This window comes from Ochotona curzoniae, unplaced genomic scaffold (genome assembly GCF_017591425.1).
Source record: "Ochotona curzoniae isolate NIBS_2020 unplaced genomic scaffold, NIBS_Ocur_1.0 patch337, whole genome shotgun sequence".
NCBI classification, from domain to species: domain Eukaryota; kingdom Metazoa; phylum Chordata; class Mammalia; order Lagomorpha; family Ochotonidae; genus Ochotona; species Ochotona curzoniae.
Window position 1 is genome coordinate 69339 of NW_024466903.1, and position 20166 is coordinate 89504.

Genomic DNA, 20166 nt, shown 5'->3' on the forward strand with positions numbered 1-20166 from the left:
ATCATTGGCTTGCCTTAACTCTTCTTTTTTCATATATGACAGTAACTCCCTATTAAAAAAAAACTCAATTTCTTTATTAAAAAATTAACTGCTAATGCTTCCATAGAGGTTTCCACTAGGCATTTTATTTTATTATATCACAACTTCCTTTGTGCTGTAGTGGAGGTCTATCTTTACTTCTTTGCTGTAGAAGATTTATGTAATTCATGTACAGAAATATCTTTTGCACCTGCATGAATCTGGAAACTTCATAGTGCTAATTGGCAATATGGTGCACAACCAAAAAAGTACATCAGATAGAACACTTAAAAAATATCAAAAGATCCCTTCTGCCATTTTTTTTGATGACAGCTTTATTTTTTTAATAAAATGCTTAAAAAATGAGTTGAGGTTGAACATGGAGGGAATTATACAACATATTTTAATATAAAGATATGTATTTAATGTGAGAAATGTATTCTTTTGAGCTTTTCTTTTGTTAGTAATCTGCTCCCATTATGCAAGAGAACACCATTGAAATTCCTATGAGGCCTACTTTGCTTTTATCCTAGGAGGTACTGGATGTGGTATGAAGCAGAACATTGAAACCTTATGATAAAATTACCCTATATTTCAAGCCTAACTGAAGGGAGAACTTGCTAATATTTAAATGATGTATGGTTTATTGCACCATCATTGATGAAAGTGATTGGAATTCATTGAATTTGGATTTATCTAGTTTTGACTTATGCAGTTTTGAATTTATTAATAACTTTTGTAGCTATTTGCAACATAAATGTGGATAAAAATATATCACTTTATTATTTCCAGAATCTTACAAGCTGTAGATGATCAGAGTTGCTGACAGATAAATATCTGCTACAAAGTAATTTTATCTACAAAACAAAATTTAACAATGCTTAAATCAAAACTTATGTATTATTTTCCTGCTCATTTATAGAGCATAAGTTTGGAATAACTACTAAAAACAATGAGAAAAACAGTCCTTTGCAAAATGTAATTAGCTTATTAAACCCTGAACAAATGTTTGTTCAGGATATTCTCATGTGAGGAAATAAGTATCCAAGGCTTACTTCAGCAGTGCAGAGAGGGTAGCCATTCAGAGATGGAAGAGGTTCTATTTAACACTGTTTTCTCTTCTTGTTCTGAGGTTTGACATTTAGACATGAATCAATTTTTTTTCCATGAAATATAATCTTCTTCAAAAAATATAATTGCAGATTATAAAATTATTTACAAGTTGATTTTTTCAGTACTGTTTAGTGGTTTGGAAATATCTTTTTTTAAAATCTTAATGTGTGTGTGCATGCATTTATGAAAGAGCATAGGAGAAAGTGAGAGAATGGAAGACAAGTAGGGAGATAGTAAGGAGTCTAGGATTCTGATGTCAGAAGTCCTTTGCTAATGCTTATTTTCTTTCAGTATGGCAGTGTACGTTTAGTGTACTATCTTATGGCTTACAAATCTTATACTTGGATATTTTGTTCCCCTATTTGAAGTAGAGTGTTAAATATAACAATCAAAAGAACTACTAATACATGCATTATAATAGCTTCAAGTCTTTGGTTCAGAAGAGAATTTTCAGGGGAACTGGAACCTGATTTGTAGCCTCTTCAAGGGAATGAATAGTTCTGAATACGGCCATGGCAGAACACAACTTTGGTAAGATAAGGAGAAAGAAAATAAAAGAACTGTAGTCACTTACATTTTTTTATCCCTGATCCAGCCATCTAGAGTAAGTATGATACACATTGTCTTATTGTGATGCCAATTCTTTATTTAAATCTCTAGTTGTATTTTGCATACATTTAGATACATTTGATTAAATTCTGCCCTATTGTAAATGGTGAGATTGAAGTTTATATCTTGCTTCTAAAACTACTATGTTCTGCACGTGTAGTCACTAAGTAGGTGGGTGGTAGTATTCATGCCACTTTCAGAGGGTAATTGATAATTGGATTGCCACTTGGCTAGTGTATAATGGAAGACATGCTGGGTTTTAATCCCTGGAAGCCTTGTAGGTTTCTGCATATTTGTTATATTATAGCAAGAATGTTGCTTTGAATAGAAGTATTCAGAATTTTTTTTATAGATTTCCTATGAAGTAGCCTAAAATTATCCTTAACATCGCTAGAACTGTTTGATTCTGTTCTCAGTGTAGATGAAATAACTGCAGCTGGTTGCAGAATGATTTTTTAACTTGAGTCAGTAGGTGAACAAAAATTGGACCAGAATAAACAGAGGGTCTGGATGATAAAATCATTTGAAGACAAAGATTATTTAATAAGAATTAAAATTATTAATAATATTCAAACCACATGACAGTAAGAGGGACTTTAAAAAACACCAGATGCACATTAATGAAAAATGAGAAATCTCAAAGTATATACAGTTGGCTTGTTCTTTGTTAACAAAATATTCTTTCTTGTGAAATAAAAGTATTAAACTTTTCAAGTTCACTCTCATAAAGTTCCTATTGGCAGTCAAAGAACTGAACAATCTACTTGTGCTCCATCCTTTGCTATTTAATTTTAAACTGTGAACACACACCAAAAAATTACCCAGAGAATGTGCATAGAGAGAGATTTGCATAGATATATAGAAGGCCTGTGGTTTGGGCTCTAGGAAATATCCCTCCCACCACACACACCATCTGGTCCCTGTTCTCCAAAGTAGTATGTTGAAGAAGTATATTATCAGGGCTCAGTGAGTGAGATCTTAGCCAGTCTTGGTGGGTGGAGACAGAAAGCAAAATGTTGTCACTGCCCATGAATTCCCATTCTGTTCTAAGTTGGGGATTATTCCTCATAAAAACAAAAGCAGTACATTGATTGTGACAGCCAAGTTTTTAGAAGTACTGTGTATAATGAAACTGCATATTTCTATTCTGAGTTTCATTTTTGCTTGATCATATAGCCAATTTATATAACAGTTCTAATGTTATATCAAGAAGGCATATCTAATCTTCTATTTTGCTGTCTTACTGATCAGTGCTATGATTATTGTTATGAAACTATAGTCTCTAGGTGGCAGCATTTCAAACCTTTAAAATACATACTCTAAAATATGTGAAGTGATGGTTTTGAGGAAGCTTGGAAAACTACCTAATTTGTTGAGAAATAGAAAGCACTTGTTGGATTTTCAGGCCATATTTGATAATAGTAGAAACAAAACTGGCAGAAAATAATTTTCTTCCTACAGAAGGAAATAGGACTATGGTTTTGTTTGTTGCTGGGCTTTCCTAGGATCATTTTTGAGATTCTTAATACATTACACTCTCTAGAACTCTGGTGGAAATAATGTTAACTCAGGAATCCTCAATGTGCATCAGTATGTAGTATTTGCTGTAGTGATCTGTGAGGCTCCCTAAGCAGTCCAACAAAGGGCCATGGCCTGTGCTGCATCCCCCAAACAATATCAGAGTTAATCCTTGTCTTCATTTTTTGACAGCACTTAATGACACCAGTTAAATGCTGGCTTTAATCTACTTAGTTTTATATAAAGTTGGGGATTTATTCCTCACAGTGGTCCTAAGATATAGGCACTCCAATTCTTGATTCTGAAGATTGAGTTCTGAAGCATAATGATATTCTGTAGGTAGCAGAACTGGGAACTGATGTTGGCCAGTCTTGATGCAGAATTATTTTTTCTTATCTATTATGCTATACTGCATACTCCTAACCAGGGTAAATGATTAGACATGTAGAAATACAAGTACAACAGTATCTGAAATATTGGAGCATGGCTTTTCTTGGGCTTAGAGAGCTGCATCTTATGCTCAGGTATCTACACAGTATTATTCTGAAGATTTTGAATCTAAATTCTAGCCTGGCATTTAAATTCACATCAGCAGACAATAGTCACTTGTGGTCTAGGAATCACACCAGGTATTGCGGACAGAAAGTCAGAAAAGGTACAGAGAAGAATATACTAAATCTTAGGTGATGACCTTTCTTTTACAAATGTCCTCAAATGATGACTCTTTGCTGATATCCTTGAAGAAGCTGAATGTTACAGTGAAAATGCAAAACTCCAAATGCTTGCTTATACCTTACAAGAGGTCAGTGACCCCTTTTTATTCACTGTTCATTTTTCAGTGAAGTACAACAGAAGATACCACATAGATTAGCTTTGTATTATCCTTCTTTGCCTTGGCAATAAGAGACTACTTATTACCCCACTGGCTTATTGATGAATTTTTCAGACCATAGACGATAGCTTAACTAAGTCAACTTTCTTCATCCATCCCTGTATCTTAGGGTATTTTGGGCTCTTGTTCCTTAAAATAACACATGTAAAAAACATGACTTCTGACAAATAATCATGCATAAGATGACTCGGCAAAACTGCCTCCCTGAAAGTGAGGTATCATCTGAAATTTTATGCACTATTGACCCATGAATTATATAAAATAAATAAATGGAAGTCTTTTTCTCTGTTAGGTAGGAACAACAACTCTCAATTATACGGCTATTTTCCACAAGTAAGTTTGTAGAAATAACCTGGGAGGGCCCAGAAATTACAAAATGTAAAGAGAGGATGACTGAACTCCAAAAACTGGTTCACAAGATAGACCTCAAAAGATTATTTTCTTCTCTCTAGTATCTGTAGTCAAGTGGCAACCTTGGTAGAAATTATTTGTATTTTGTGACAGTAACACCATGCTAATTAGATTAGTAATTGAATCAAATCCTATACTAAGTGTTTTATATGTGTCACATAATTTAATTCTTCCCAAACAACCATTTTACCAAAAAGAAACATGAAACTCAAAGAGGCAAACTACCTGTGATCCCATAGCTGATTTTGGCAGAATACAGCTTCCACTCTGAGAGGTTCTTCTAACCAGGCAAGGTATTTTAAATTTTCTCATTAACTGCTTGTAGCTATGTTCTACTGGAAATACATAAGCCTCCCCTGAGTTTTTATGGATTTATTGTGGGACATAAATTTGTTTCCTAGTGATACACTGCTCAGTTACCCTTCATTTTACAGTTATAATAGTCATCATTTCAAATTCATTTTTGTGGCAATTTCATTAATGTCAGCACTAGTTATCTATCGATGTGGCAGTGACTGTAAAACTTTGAGATTTAAAGCAAAAGTACTCACATATTCACACTCATGATTTCTGAGAGTCAGGACATATCAGCGATGCTTTACTTCCAAGATGTTTGAATCTTCAGCTGAAGTTGAAATCATCTGGAGGCGTTCTTACTCCCGTGTCTGGCAGTTGATGCTGGCTATCAGCTTAGTGTGACAGGAGTCTTGTTTGAAACACATGTAGCTTTTCTTTTTTAAAGATTTATTTATTTATGTTGCAAAGTCAGATATACAGAGAGGAAGAAAGATCTTCTGTGTGATGATTCACTCCCCAAGTGAATGCAACAGCCGTTGCTGAGCCGATCCGAAGCCAGGAGCCAGGAACTTACTCCAGGTCTCCCACAAGGGTGCAGGGTCCCAAGACTTTGGCCATCCTTGACTGTCTTCCCAGACCACAATCAGGGAACTGGATGGGAAGTGAAGCTGCTGGGTCTAGAAGTGGCACCCATATGGAATCTTGGCACATTCAAGGCAAGGACTTTAGCTGCTAGGGCATTGTGCTGGACCCACAAGTGTGTAGCTTCACCTTTATTCCTAGAGTTTCCCACATGAAAGCTGTTCTTTTATTTTTTTAAAGATTTATTTTATTTTCATTGGATAGTGAGACATACAGAGAAGAGGAGAGACAGAGAGGAAGATCTCTATCCTTGGATTCACTCCTGATGAGGCCGCAATGTTCTGCTGCTGTGAAAATCCAAAGCCAGGAGCCAGGAGCTTCTTCCAGGTCTCTCCCAAGGGTGCAGAGTCCCAAGGCTTTGGGTCATCCTCTCCTGCTTTCTCAGGCCACATATAGGGAGCTGGATGGGAAGCAGGGCTGTCAGGAAACGAACCTGTGCCCATATGGGATTCTGGTGGGTGCAAGGCGAGGACTATAGTCACTAGGTTACCACATCAGGTCCCACATGAAAGCTAATCTCAGGGGCAGATATCTAAGAGACCAAGAGCATTGATAACAGAAACTGTTACATTTTCCTGAGGGCTACAGAGATAGCTAAATTCATTGTTGCTATCCAAGTGATTGAGGATAGACAATTTATGAAGGGAAGCTTGACTTATGCAAGCAAGATGGAAGGAACATTTGAGTCAATTTTTTTAACAGCCTATTCTAGTAGAAAGTAATCTAGATTTATGAGACTTAGCTCTGTGAAGATTGAATCCAACTCCAAAGATCTCACCCAGTATCTTAAAAAAAATTGAAAAGCAGATCTAGAAAGAGAGAGAGAATCTTTCATTCTTTAGTTCACTCCCCAAATGGCTACAACAGCCAGATCTGCACTAATCTGAAGTCAGGAGCTGGGAGCTGGGAGCTTCCTTTGGATCTCACATGTGGGTGCAGGATTCCAAAGACCTGGGACATTCTCCACCCTGGCAATAAGCAGCTGGATTGGAAGTGGAGCTACTGGGACACAAGCCAGTGCCTATATGGGATGTTGGCACTAGCAAGTGGAGGATTAGCCTGTTGAGCCACCATACTGGCCTCTCAGTCTCTTGAGAAGGATATTAATCCATTCATGAAGAAGGTATACCTGTTACCTAATCACTGCCAAATGGCCCCAGCTGCCAACAATGCTACTTTAGGAATCAAATTTCTCCCTGAGTTTTGGTGAGGACAAGTCATATTTGATCTATAGGAGGTGGGGAACAGTGTTGTTGAGGTATAATTTACATAACAAAATTGACTCACTGTAAATGTAAAAATAGTTTATTTTCATTCCAGCATGAATTTAGAATAATTCTGAGAACTCAAAAAGTTTTCTACACAACCCCTGCCCCTCTGGAAATGCCATGAAGGTGACCACTAGTAAGATCTGTAACTTTACTTTTGTGAGAACTTTCATACACAGAGATCATACAATATATAGTCTTTTGTATGTGATTTTTTTAAATTTGGCATAGTCAGTTTAATTGTACATGATCATTTTGAGATTATCTTTGTTGTTGACTTTCTCAGTGATGTGTTGTATTGTTGAATTATAGTTTGTTACATAGATTAATCACATTTACTTTGTACCTTTACTGGTTGATGGACATGTTTTTTTTAATTTTTGTCCTGTATGAATAATGCTACTATTAACATTCATGTAAGCCATTGCACATGTTCCTTGCAGTTATTTTCTTTCCAGTTGGAGTCCACTTTTGACTGTTATTGCAGGTTTCTTTTACATAGTTTTCACATTTTTTCCTGTTTCATTTGTGAATGCTGATTCAACTCTGCCTTGTTTTAGCATATTCTGCATTTGTTCTTGCTTTTGGTTGCTTCCTTTTATCGATAGTCACATTTTGGTCTCTGCTTTATGATTATTTCCTACACTAGATCTTAGCCAAAAGGCTGAGAAGCAAAATGGTTACTTTTTGTTCCTATGCTCTCCACCCATTGGAGCTATTGCTCTGATTTGATCTTTTGGATCACTTTTGAATACCTTACATAGGTATTTTTCGAATGTACTGTTGGAATTTGTGTGAATGAATACACAGTTATTAATATTTGCTCTGCTTATGTAAGAGTTAATAAGCTGAAAACAGGAATCCATAAGTCATTTTGATCTCTCTGGCTCTGGTACCTTATTTGAAAATGGGATAATTTGTTTAAGAAAATCTTGTTGGATTCCTAGGAACCACCTCTTTATACATCCAGATTGTATATGATTGTAAGAGTTTCATATTAAAGGAGTGAGTATTTGACACAGTAGTTAAGACAACACTTGGGGTGTAAACATTCTGGATTAGAGTTCCTGGTTCCAGTTTCTAGTTCTGCAGCTGCCTCAAGCTTTCTAGGAAGATGCACCATAAGAAGAACCAAGTGATGGCTCAGATAGTTGGGTCCCTGGCAATATGTATGCTGGCATTTGTGGAATGAATGAAAGAATAGATGAGCTTTCTCTCCTGTCCCTTCCTCTGCTGTCTGCACCTTTCAAAACAGTAGAGATAAATAAAATGTTTTAAAGAAATGTTAAAATTATCAGTAAAAATATTTTGGCTAAATTCTGAAATCTATGTTATACGTTATCAGAGTTATTGGAAAGAAAATTCTGAAGATCAGAGTAGATGATTTCAGAAATAAAACATTGGCAATTGGAAACTGTAAAACAGCTCTGTGGGACAGGCCTAGAGCACCAGGCTAGGAATCATTTTGTACAAGTGAATTGTGTGCAGGACTCCCACTGGAGTCAATCAGAGTGATACGCAAAAATCAATTCTAGGATCTTGCCCTGAAACCGTAAATGAGAAAAGCTGAAAAATCTGAACTATCTCTTGATAAATGTCTGGGACTGCAGCAGCCTCTGGGGAGGTCAGATGCTTGATGGAAACGAATGTGCTTGAATCTCAAACATTTTGGATAAGTTAATGAGAAGGGGAGAATCTGGCTCATCTTGTGTCTTTAATCAGGATAATTTACCATTAAAAAAAATCCTTTAGCACCTTTGCAGATTTTTCCCAGGTGGTTGAGTATTTTAATGAATTATATTCAACCTTCAAAGAAATAGAAGGAAATTAGATTTTTTTTTCCTTCCCAATAGTAGTGAGAAAAAATGGTTTATTTCAAGTCTAAGTAAACTAGACCGTGGACCAGAAAGGGAACTCTATGCTTTCTTGCTTCTGAATAGGAGGTTTTGGTTGAGTCAGTCCTGCACCTGCTGCTTCACTGAGTCTACCTGTCAGGAAATGGGGAATACTTGGCTTTGTCAACTGCCTAAAATCCAGTTTTGAAGTATTTTGTCATGAAGATTTTAAGGGAGTAATTAAAGCTTAATAAATTAAAATTTCTTCAAAGTTCTGATACAATTCTATGACACTGGTAGAAGATGTAATTTATCTTAAAAAATGGTTTAATTAACCAGGTATATGAAAAGTTAGTAAACAGAATCTAGCTTGAAGTCAGTGTTTATTAGAAGCTATTCATGCCAATTGTAAGTGGAAAGGGAATTTTTAAAGATTTTTGACTTTTAATCTTTAGCCATAAACTAAAGATTTCATAAATTGAAATAGGTTAATCCTATAATTTCAAGGCTTGTCATTGGTAAAGGTAAAGGATTACTATATTATTATTGTCTTTATTTTTGTACTTGTGTACCATGTATTTTGTGGAATACTTTTCATTGTTTTTATTAGAATTTTATCATTCTAAAGCACATGTTAAATTGATATTACAGATGTATTTTATGCATAATTTTAGAGAATAATATTTGAGATCTAAAGTAATTTTACTAAAACATGTAGAAATGACTCAAGGTCTTTTTGTTTTGCTCTTTTATGTGTGAATTATAAGAGATACTTAGTGGGGGATACTCATAGAGATCCTTCAAAGATTTGCATAATATGTGATTTGCTTGAGATGGTAAGGAAGTTTGGGATTTAGAAATCATGTAATCAGTTCTTTCTGATTCTTAGGGACTGAATAAGCTTCTAAGAAGTCCACTATCTATTCAGGGTATACAGAGGAATGAATGAAAGAGGAAGAGTGCCTATATTCTCAAAATCATGTCCAGAGGTCTCTAACTATGTCACAATATCAGTCTCAACTAGGAGCAAGGTTCTCTGATAACTCACTGAGTATTCAATTCATCATTTTATAGTTACCTAACTTTTGCTTTTCAGGGACATTCACAGGGTTATATGTTCAATTAAATTAACTAACAAAATTTGCATTCATTAATTCCCAGAACAACATTTTCAAAATTTCAAGCTTACTTCTGGCTCCAGTGTTTTGGGATTTGCTAAATTATTCTGTAATATACTTAGGCTTCAGATAATAGAATTTCTCTGTGTTCCAGTGGGTTCATCAGTAAACAAAGTTGTTGCTGTAATTGATCTCTCAGGTCTATGTCTAGCATTCTATTAATCTGTATACAATTTCCACTTATTCTTTTACATACTCTCAATGGCACTAGTATTTTATTTTGTTTCTTTCATCGGGGGAATAAAGGCTTTTTCTGGACACACTGAAATAATTTTAGGCACTAATGGTTAGAAATATGTTTTCTGGCAGGTGTCTGCTTCACTCTTGAATTATAATGGGTGTAAGACTGACCTGAAGGGTAAAATTGCTCTAGTCTTTTAGAATGCTGAGAAGTCTGCATTGGAAGTAACAAAGATCCCTGGGCTAAGTTCTGTCCATCATGTTCTTTAAAGCAAATCTCCTTTCTGATCTCTTAGTTCTTAGATTCTCAAGTGTCAGAAATATGTAGCCATTCTTCATTCAACTGCCTACCCCCAAACGCTTCATGTAGTTACAAGGTCTGGTAAGTTATAGTCACATTCTCCAAAGTTTCTAAGACCTTAAAGTCCTCTGTTAGTTAATATTTCTAGTTTTGTCAGAGATGGCACAGCTATCAACTAGCTCTGTTAAGACACCTCACATCATTGTGCTAGACCTGCTTTGATGGTAAACAAACAAAAATAATGACAATAGTGAGATATGAGGTAGGAACTACAGATTGTGGTTTTTCTAACATGTCAGTATCAGCATGAGGGTGGTTATAATTATGATGATGGCAAAGAGAAATAAACAAGTAAGTTTATTGTGGAAATATTGAAATCTGTACTAGTAATAGGTACAATGGAAAGAGGGGAAATTCAAGTTTTATTTTGGCTACAAAAATATTAAACGTAAGTTAATTTTCATAGGTGTATTAATTGAGTAGCAAATAACAATTATGGACAGATGGATCCAATTTATGAGATTTCTCCCAGAGTTTTCTTATGTTTTGTTTTCTAGTTTCCTATGATGTGAAAATTATACCATTCAGTGGAAACTACATCTTCCACTTGTGACCTATTCCTTGGATAGCAATGTGTTGTTGTATGATACTCTTTTGAAGTATTGGGCTGTGATGGAAAGCCACAACTGTCAATCAGCAATTTGATCACACAGAAAGACAGTTGCTACTCAACAGGGTACTGTGTTGGTGTTGCCAGCATACTGTTTTCATTTTGTGCATATAATAAGTTCATGAGCTATTTGACACTTTATTATAAAGTAAGCTTTCCCCTGCTCTAGGTGCTGTGAACATGTATAGATACATTAGGGCAAACAATGATATTCATTAGATTAGGTATGTTAAAGGCATTTTTGATGTACAATATATTCACATTGCAGTGACTTTACTGGGACTCCATTTTATCTTGAGGAGCATGTTTATATAGCTAAGAGGTCGTATGACTTGCTTTCTAAAATTTATTTATTGCAATATTCAGCTTTACTCAAGTATTATTATCAGTGTATATATAATCTAGTCCTGCAGTCAGGCAATGGGATTAGTTTTTAGGTAGAGGATTAGCAAATTGAGCTATCTTACCAGACTCAAAAAGCACTTTGGAACAAGGAAACTTAAATTACACATTTGGGGGTAGGCATGGAATCATAGCAAGCTAATCTTCACCTGCAAGTTGTGGTATCACATATGTGCACCGGATCATACCTCAAGTGCTCCACTTCTAATCTGTTTCCCTGCCTGTGACCTGAGAAACAGTAGAGGATGGCTCAAGTCCTTGGGTCTCTGCACTTGGGTGGCAGACCCAAAAGAAGCTCCTGGCTCCTGATTTCTGATCTGCTCAGCTCTGACTGTTGCAACCCTTTGGGAAGTGAGCTAGCTGAAGCAGGGCCCCCCCAAATATATAATTTATGATTCAAATGATTCCTAAATGTGTTTTATTTGCTGGTTCACTCCACAAATCACTGAAGCCCAGAGCCAGGCTTTCTTCTGGCTCTCCCACTTGGGTGCAGAAGCCCAAGCACTTGGGCCATCATCTGCTGTTTTTGCAGATGCATTATCAGGAAGCTGGAATGAAAGTAGAACAGCTGGGACATGAGTCAGCACCCACATTAGAGGCCAGTATGGCTTATCTACTTATTCCATAATACTGGCAACCCTTTACATATTTTTGTGAGTATTCATCTATTTTATTAATTCATCCACAATGAATGTTATGTCATAAATATTAAAATGTATTTTCCTTAGTTCCTTTTTAAATTTTATTTTCATTGGAAAAGCAGATATGCAGAGAGAAGAAGAGACAGAGCGAAAAACCTTCCATCCACAGGTTCACTTCCCAAGTAACTATAATGGCCAGAGCTGAGCCAATCCAAAATGGGGTCCAGGGACTTATTCTCCCACGTGGGTGCAGGTACCCATGGACTTATTCCACCCTCTACTGCAATCCCAAGCAGCAAGCATGGAGCTAATTGAGAAGTGGAGCAGCTGGGACATGAGCTGGCATCCATATGGGATCCTGGTGCATGCAAGGTTAGGATTTAGTCTCATTACAGTAGGCCCACCTTAGTTTGTTCTTTATGCAATGTATGTATGATATTGGGTAAGATCTTTATCATTCTTTGTCTCATTACCTTTAAAGCAGGGCTAATTGATAAGGTCCATCTCTTGAGATAATATGTCCTGGATCTGAGAATTCACTTAGGGTTGGGGACTGGGTGGGATTGTTCTTTTTCTATTGAAGCCACAGCTATCAGCTCCTGCTCTTCCATTGCTACATTTTTATTTAATGGTAGGTGTGAAGATACACAGTTATCTTCTGCATGCTTATTTGTTCCCTGGTGGTAAGGTCTACTAACAGTGTGCCTCTGGTTACTCTTCTGACCTAGCCAGTTGTTAAGGTAAGATTCTGTTGGTTAGGCATGCGGACACTCATTTCCTATTTCAGAATTTCCTTATTCTGCTGGATACTAATGAACCCAGCCCTGTGATCACTCTTCCATAACCAGCCCTGGTCTGTAAATAACCACCATATAAGTTCTTCATACTGCTAGCACCATGTCACTAGTGTGTTTGTGGTGGCCTTGACAAAATGTGTGTCCCTTGATGTCTCAATACCTTGAACAGAATGCAATCTGGTTGATATTCTGATCCAACCATTAGTATATATTCATTGCATCATGTCTACTTCTCAGCCACTTTACACTTTTCTTGATCACCCGTCAGGCAACTCAGACATTTCCACTCTAGTGGAATACTTGGTATAGAATATTACTGTCTTCATGAGCCACTCTGGTATTCAGCAATGTTTCTGCCAAGCATTAAATCTTATACGAAGAGAGTGTCCTAGGTCATTATGTCATTATTTATTAAGTCTTATATTCTAGCTTTATTGATTGAACCCTCTCTAAATCCAATGCTAGAGAAGTTCTACTGAATCTTGCTGGTATATGACAGATGACTACTCTAGCTCCTTTGATATGGCTCTATGTTGTATCAGGCTTAGCGTCATCGTATCTTTATACAGGTGACACTGAGATATAATCACAGTTATCAGGTTGCTAACCAGGAGGGACAGTGTGAAGTGTCTCCTAGGGAAATATCTGCTGAATTTCAAGGTAGATCTTCCATACCATATCCATCATTGGGATGCATAGTTTTCACCTAGAGTCCCGACCAAGGGCAACAGACCTGGCTTAATTTAGAATACATTAATCTGTAGGGCTTTGTGTGCATAACTTTCAGATCTTCCATTTACTGCTCACCAGTGTCTTCTCTTCTACTTTGTAAGCTATGAAGTGGGCCGTTAACGTTCACATTTACATTTGAACTGCTCATTAACCCTAGGCTGATTTTTCTTTTTCTTTTGTTAATTTTGTAGTGACCAATACAGTTTTAGCCATTTCTGATCCACTCTGCTCTTTTTGTAGGAATTCTTCCCTTAAACTTTTGAATATCTTGCCAAGTCACCATGTATGACCTTTAACTTTTTTTTTTTTTCTCAAATCTTCAAGTTAAATTTTTTAACCTTTAGCAATGAACTACTGTAATGGACTAATCAGGACTTGACTCCCTGAACACATGCAAACATTTAAATCCAAAGTCTTATGTCAATGGTTGTTTAAGGATGAACATTCTATCTAACTATGACATCTGAGAGGTTTGCCTGTTGGGAGCCTTTTAGGTCATTGAGGGCTGGCATTTGGATTGTAGTTTTCATGAGGTTTGTTTATGTAAGCTGAATGTGCTCCCTATGCCTCTGCCTTTCTCGTGGCTGATAAATACAGTTGTTCTTCAGCACATGTTCCATTATTCCAGTCACTGCCAGACACCAGACTTGTGGAGACTGCCAGATTTTTAACTGTGAATCTTTTTTAAAAACTGTAAAGGCATATTTACAGAGAGATGGAAAGACAGAAAGAAAGAGTTTCCATCTGCTGGTTTACTCTTCAAATGGCTGCAATGGACAGAGCTGAGCTGATCTTAAGCCAGGAGGTAAGGGCCTCTTTGAACCATCTTGCACTGCTATCCTAGGCCATAAGTGGAGCAGACAGGACATGAACTTGTGCCCATGTGAGATTCTGGTACTTGACAAAAAAACCAAAAAAAAAGAAGCAAACAAAAAACCAAAATAAAAACCGAAGAACAAAACAAAAAAATACCCCAATGTTTTCCTTTTTTCTTTCTTTCTTTTTTTTGTAAGATTTATTTATTTTCATTGATTTATAGATAGAGAGACAGAGAGGGCAAAATCTTTCATCTGCTTGTTCATTCCCCGGATGGCCACAATGGCGGGAGTTGATCTGATCTGATCTGAAGCCAGGAGTGAGGGGCTTCTTCTGGGTCTCCCACACAGCTGCAGGGCCCCAAACATTTGGGCCATTTTTCCTAAGCCATAAGCAGGAACCTGGATGGGAGGTGGCACAACGTACTGGCATTCGTATGGGATGTGGGCATTTGGGATTGGAGGAGTTGCTAGTTGAGCCATTGTGCTGTTCCCACGATTCTGAACTAGGCAGAGGATGAATTAATCTCCAAATCCCACCTTATTGCTTCTTTGGCCGCCAGTGCCTTGAGAAGGATTCACCAAGGCATATGTCTTCATTTTAAGGGGCTGACCTAACATTGCCACACTTTTTTAGTATTGAACAAATTACATTTATTTTCTCCCAGTTTTACGGGACACAAGTTCTGAAACCATTTTTACTGGCTGAAATCAAAATGTGGATAGCACACCTTTAGAGGCTTGGTGGTAGGTGGGAGGCGGGGTGTGGAACCAAAAGAATCTGTTCTTTGTAACAGTTAACATTCCTTCACATCTCAGCATTCTTTAATGACTTATTTATTTTTATTGGAAAGACAGATTTACAAAGAAGGAAAAAAATAAAGATTTTCCATCACTGGTTCACTCCCCAGATGGTGGCAACAGTCAGAGTTGAGCCAATCTGAACCTAAGAGCCTCACTTTCTCCCATGTCTGCCTTACTCCCTCGTTCTCTTCCTTCCTCCCCTTCTCCAGCCCTCTCCATATCTTTCCCATTCTCTGTTTCCTTCCCTCTTTCCTGGTACCCACATATCTTTTTTTTTTCTGATTTTATGTCAGATATTCTGCTTCTCTCTTATCCAGATATTTGTAATAGCATGTAGGATACAATCAGTCCAGTGTTGTCAGCTCATATCTGCATATCTGCAGAGAACCTTTTCCCTACAAGGTGCATTTACTGGATTTGAGTGGGCTATCACAAGATATCTCTGCAGTTCATATTTTGACCCACTACAGTATGTGAAAACTTCATTAAGATAAACCTTTGGTTGTGGAAAAAAGCAAGGGAACTAAAGACTTTGGGGCAAGTTTTCAGTGCAGTTCTAATAGCTCTGAAAGAGAATAGAAAGAAAGGGGTAGTGTACATAAGGAGTTACGGCCCTTTGACTGATACTGAGTCACTGACCAAAAATTCCTCATTTAATAAAATTCTTTATCTGCCAGGATGGGTTTTCATCAGCTAGTCTGTATAAAGTCATTGCTTCATTACCTGAGAAATACCTTGATGGTAGATTCAGGAATTCAGTAACTTGAGTTATCAGTTGTTTATGCCCTACAGCAGAATAGAATAAGCCATTTTTCATGGTCACCATCTTCAACCTCCACCCATGTACTTTTCTATCTTATATCCAAATATTCTTGAGCAGCTAGCCAACCCAGTAACAATTAACCAGCCATTGATTTTATATTTGATCTTGCCAATCTCTTCTTTCCCTGAAAACGGTGTCTGCATCAATGCCTGATGTTCTTCATAGTGAAAAGATTTTCCTGAACTATTGTGTTTCGGAAATGCATCTAAGGACCCAGCACAATGACTCAGTTGGCTAAAGCCTCACCTTGAAAGCACCAGGATCTCATATGGGTGCCAGCTTGTGTCCCATTTCCACTTCCTATATGGTTCCCTGCTTGTGGCTTGGAAAAGCAGTGGAGGATGGCTCAAAGCTTTGGGACACTTCTCCCACGAGGGATACCTGGAAGATGCTTGTGGCTTTGGATTTTCTGTTTTGGCTATTGCACCCACTTGGGAAGTGAATGAGCAGAAGGAAGATCTTTTTGTCTCTGCTTCTCTGTATAAACCCGCCTCTCCAATAAAAGAAAGAAAAAAGAGTGAATTGTTAAAGAAACACATTAAGTGGGACTGAGGTTAGCATTCTACTCTTGGCTAATGACAGAATGCCTTTTAGAGTCATCCCTAAATAATGCCTGTTCTTTTTCTTATTGTGTCAGTTTGAAGGAGTTGCTTCAAGTAAGCAGGATCACTCATGTGTATAATGCACTTGAGCATGACTTTTGTGTTCCACTTCAACTTAAGCATGGATTGCTGCTGAAGTGTTCAGCTTCACAGACAAGTTCATCAAACAAGTTCTTTCTAGTGATAGACAGCCTCTGGTTGTATATGTCAGAATCTCAACACAGTTCTTTGACACCTGCATTTTAGATGAAGGATGATTATTGGATAGTTGTTCTTGTTGTCAAATCTAAGAGTCTGTTCTTTAGTTAAGCTTTTTATGTAACAAGTACACTTCAAATATAATCTAATGTGTTTGGCCATATGGCCCAAATGATAGGGTCCCTCATATCATAGCTTGTCACCAAATACAAACTTTCTCACTTAAAATTTGTAGCACTACACATTGACTTATTAATGCATTGGTACAGTACACAAAATATGGTATATGTTTTTTCTAGAAACTAAAAATATGTGCCATCCATTGTGCCATGTTTTTTTGTGGGGGAGGGTCAAGTGCATTCAGTCTTTTTCTAAGTTCAAAAGGGTTATATAACCCTGCCACTGACCTCTACTCTTCTGGAAACTTCATCCACATTGAAGTTTTTTTTTTTTAATTTTCATGGATTTTTTCCCTCCCTTTGGCATGCATCTGTCTTTCAAAAGTATCTACTTTTGCTACTTTCAAATCAACAGAGTCACTTAGCATATTGCCTAATGTAATGAACCTGTCTGATACTCAGTGGAATATTAACGCAATCAAGTGCTTCTAGCTATATTAAGATTGAAAGTCAGAAAGTTGACATAGGTCTGAGTGAAGAGTGACATAGAAGAGTGAAGGTGAATTACTTCTAATTTTCTCGATTACCTACTATAGAAAATAAAATGTTTGCAGGGTCAATGATTGGTTGAAAGGTGCCAAGTGCTATGGAGATTTGCTTCAGTGAAGACAACATATCCAGAAGGGCATCTGCAATTGGTGTCACAACCTAATCAGGTTTATGACAATGAATATGTAGCTCTGAACATCATGCATCTTGTGGATGCACCAGTTAAGTAGGGAGGTACAAATAGGATATGAGAGAAATAATCATGTTTGCATCCTTCATGTCTTTGATAGTGGTGCTAATCTCTGTAATATTCAGAGATGCAATATTGGTTTCAATGGTAGAAACAGGTAAACGTTAATTCTTACAGCTTTAGGAATTACATAACCAATGTGCTGACACCCTTTTCTGAGGAAAATAACCACAAAGTGGACCCCTCCTTCAATCCCTAAGAATGTACTGTGAGCTGGGCTAGTGCTTAGACTCTACCTTCACTTGAATAACACAAGCTGTTCTCTGACCATATGGTCACAATGGCATTTTCTGTCCCTGGTAGTTGAGCATCTTTTCAGAGTAGCATCTTTCAACCCTCAGATGTCCAAATATCTCTGTTTCCTCAGTGCATGGTCAACCTGATCTCCAGCCAGATTTCCCTTCTTAAAGTAAGAATTTTACTAATCTGTGTGTGGCATGTGCAAGGATCTGAGGATCAGCTTAAGTTTAGTAACTGCAGATGTAGGCTTTCATTTATACTCTAATGAGTCATATGAAGTTGTCACTAGCCCTAGTCTTGGTTCAGTTCTGTGTGTCAAGCAGTATTTTAATATCTGCCTATCTGTTTTATTTGTAGAGATTTTCATACTCAATTAGTCACCGCCAGAATACTTACTTCTTTATTCCATTGGTTGAATATTGTAATTACACACATCTTGTCTCAAATGATTAAACATAGACACCTGGTCTTTTTTTCATCTGGAAGTGAAACCAGGGAGCCCATTTTTAGGATGGCATCTATAACTACCATTGATGATCTATTGGGAATAACCACTGGGAAGTCTGTTAAAGATGTTACTCTGTGGACCTAGCGCAATGGTTCAATTGGCTAAGCACCGGGATTCCATATAGGCACTGGTTGATGTTCCGGCGTCTCCACTTTACATCCAACTTCCTGCTTGTGCCATGGCAAAACCATACAGGATGGTTCAAAGCATTGGAGCCCTGCACTTGTGTGGGAGACCTGGAAGAGGTTCTTGGCTTTGGCCCAGTTGTGGACATCTGGGGAGTGAACCAGTGAATGGAAGATCTTTGGAGATCTTCCTTTCTCCTTCTCTCTGTTAATATAAATATAAATGTAAATATAAACTTTGGTGAAGGAGATGTCTACCATGAGGAATGGCTAGAGGTGGCTAATAACAGTTGTTTGATTCCAACATAAGCTTCTTTTTTTTTTTTAAAGATTTATTTTTATTATGTTTTTATTGGAAAGGCGGATATACAGAGAGGAGAGACAGAGAGGAAGATCTTCTGTCCGATGATTCACTCCCCAAGTGAGCGCAACGGGCCGATACTATGCCGATCAGAAGCCAGGAGCCTCTTCCGGGTCTCCCACGCGGGTGCAGGGTCCCAAAGCTTCCGGGCCACAGGCAGGGAGCTGGAAGGGAAGCGGGGCTGCCGGGATAGAACCGGCGCCCATGTGGGATCCCGGGTGTGCAAGGCGAGGACCTTAACCACTTGCGCCACCACGCTGGGCCCACCAACATAGGCTTCTTAAATCTTTACATTCTTATATGTCAGGGTCTGGCATTCTATCTATGTTGTTGGCCAGTATTAACTTCTAGTTGAAATTTTACCTAGTACTTCTAGGTATTTTGTATTTGAAAAATTGTCTGGATATATAACATGCCGTATTAAAAGAAATGTGTTACTCTTAAAATTTAAGGTGAGGCCTTCATCTGAGAAATGTGTAAAATCTGTTCTTTAGTGTTCTCTTTATATTAACAAAAATAAAATGTAAAAGAGATATACTTCAAAAAATTCTTTGAAAAGATAAATTTTAATTTGGAGGGCCTGGTGCAATAGCCTAGTGGATAAAGTCCTTGCCTTGCATGGGCCAGAATTACATATGGACACCAGTTATAACCCTGGCAGTTCTGCTTCCAATCCAGCTCTGTGCTTGTGGCCTGGAAAAGCAGTCAAGGAAGGCCCAAAAGTTCAGGCCCTGCACCCGCGTGGGAAACCTGGTAGAGGCTCCAAGCTCCTGGCTTCGGATCAGCTCAGCTCCGGCAGTTGCAGCTGCTTGGGGAGTGAATAATTGTATGGAAGATCTTCCTCTCTGTCTCTACTCTTCTCTGTATGTTTGACTTAAAAAAAAAAAAAAAAAGAATGCTCGGCTCAGGAAAAGAGAGCACAACAATCAAGCACATAAGCCTGTAGGCCCTTTGTCTCTAGAGGCGAGCACCCAGAGCAGGGAGCATTTGCAGTGCCCAGAATGAGGAAAAACTTCTATTTGAAATAATTTTAAATTTATTGAAAGATGAAATGCAAAGATTCTACAGATACTTCTTGTCAGCCTTTCCTTCAGTTTCCCTTGGAATCTGTTTTAAATACACTTTTTTTTTAATCATGATACATTTGTCAAAAACTAATGATATGCCTGAATATTAAATTTCATTCATATTTCACTATTTTTTTACTCTCATATCCTTTTTCTGTGTCGGAATCTAATCCACATAAACAGCTTGCTATTAGTCATGAT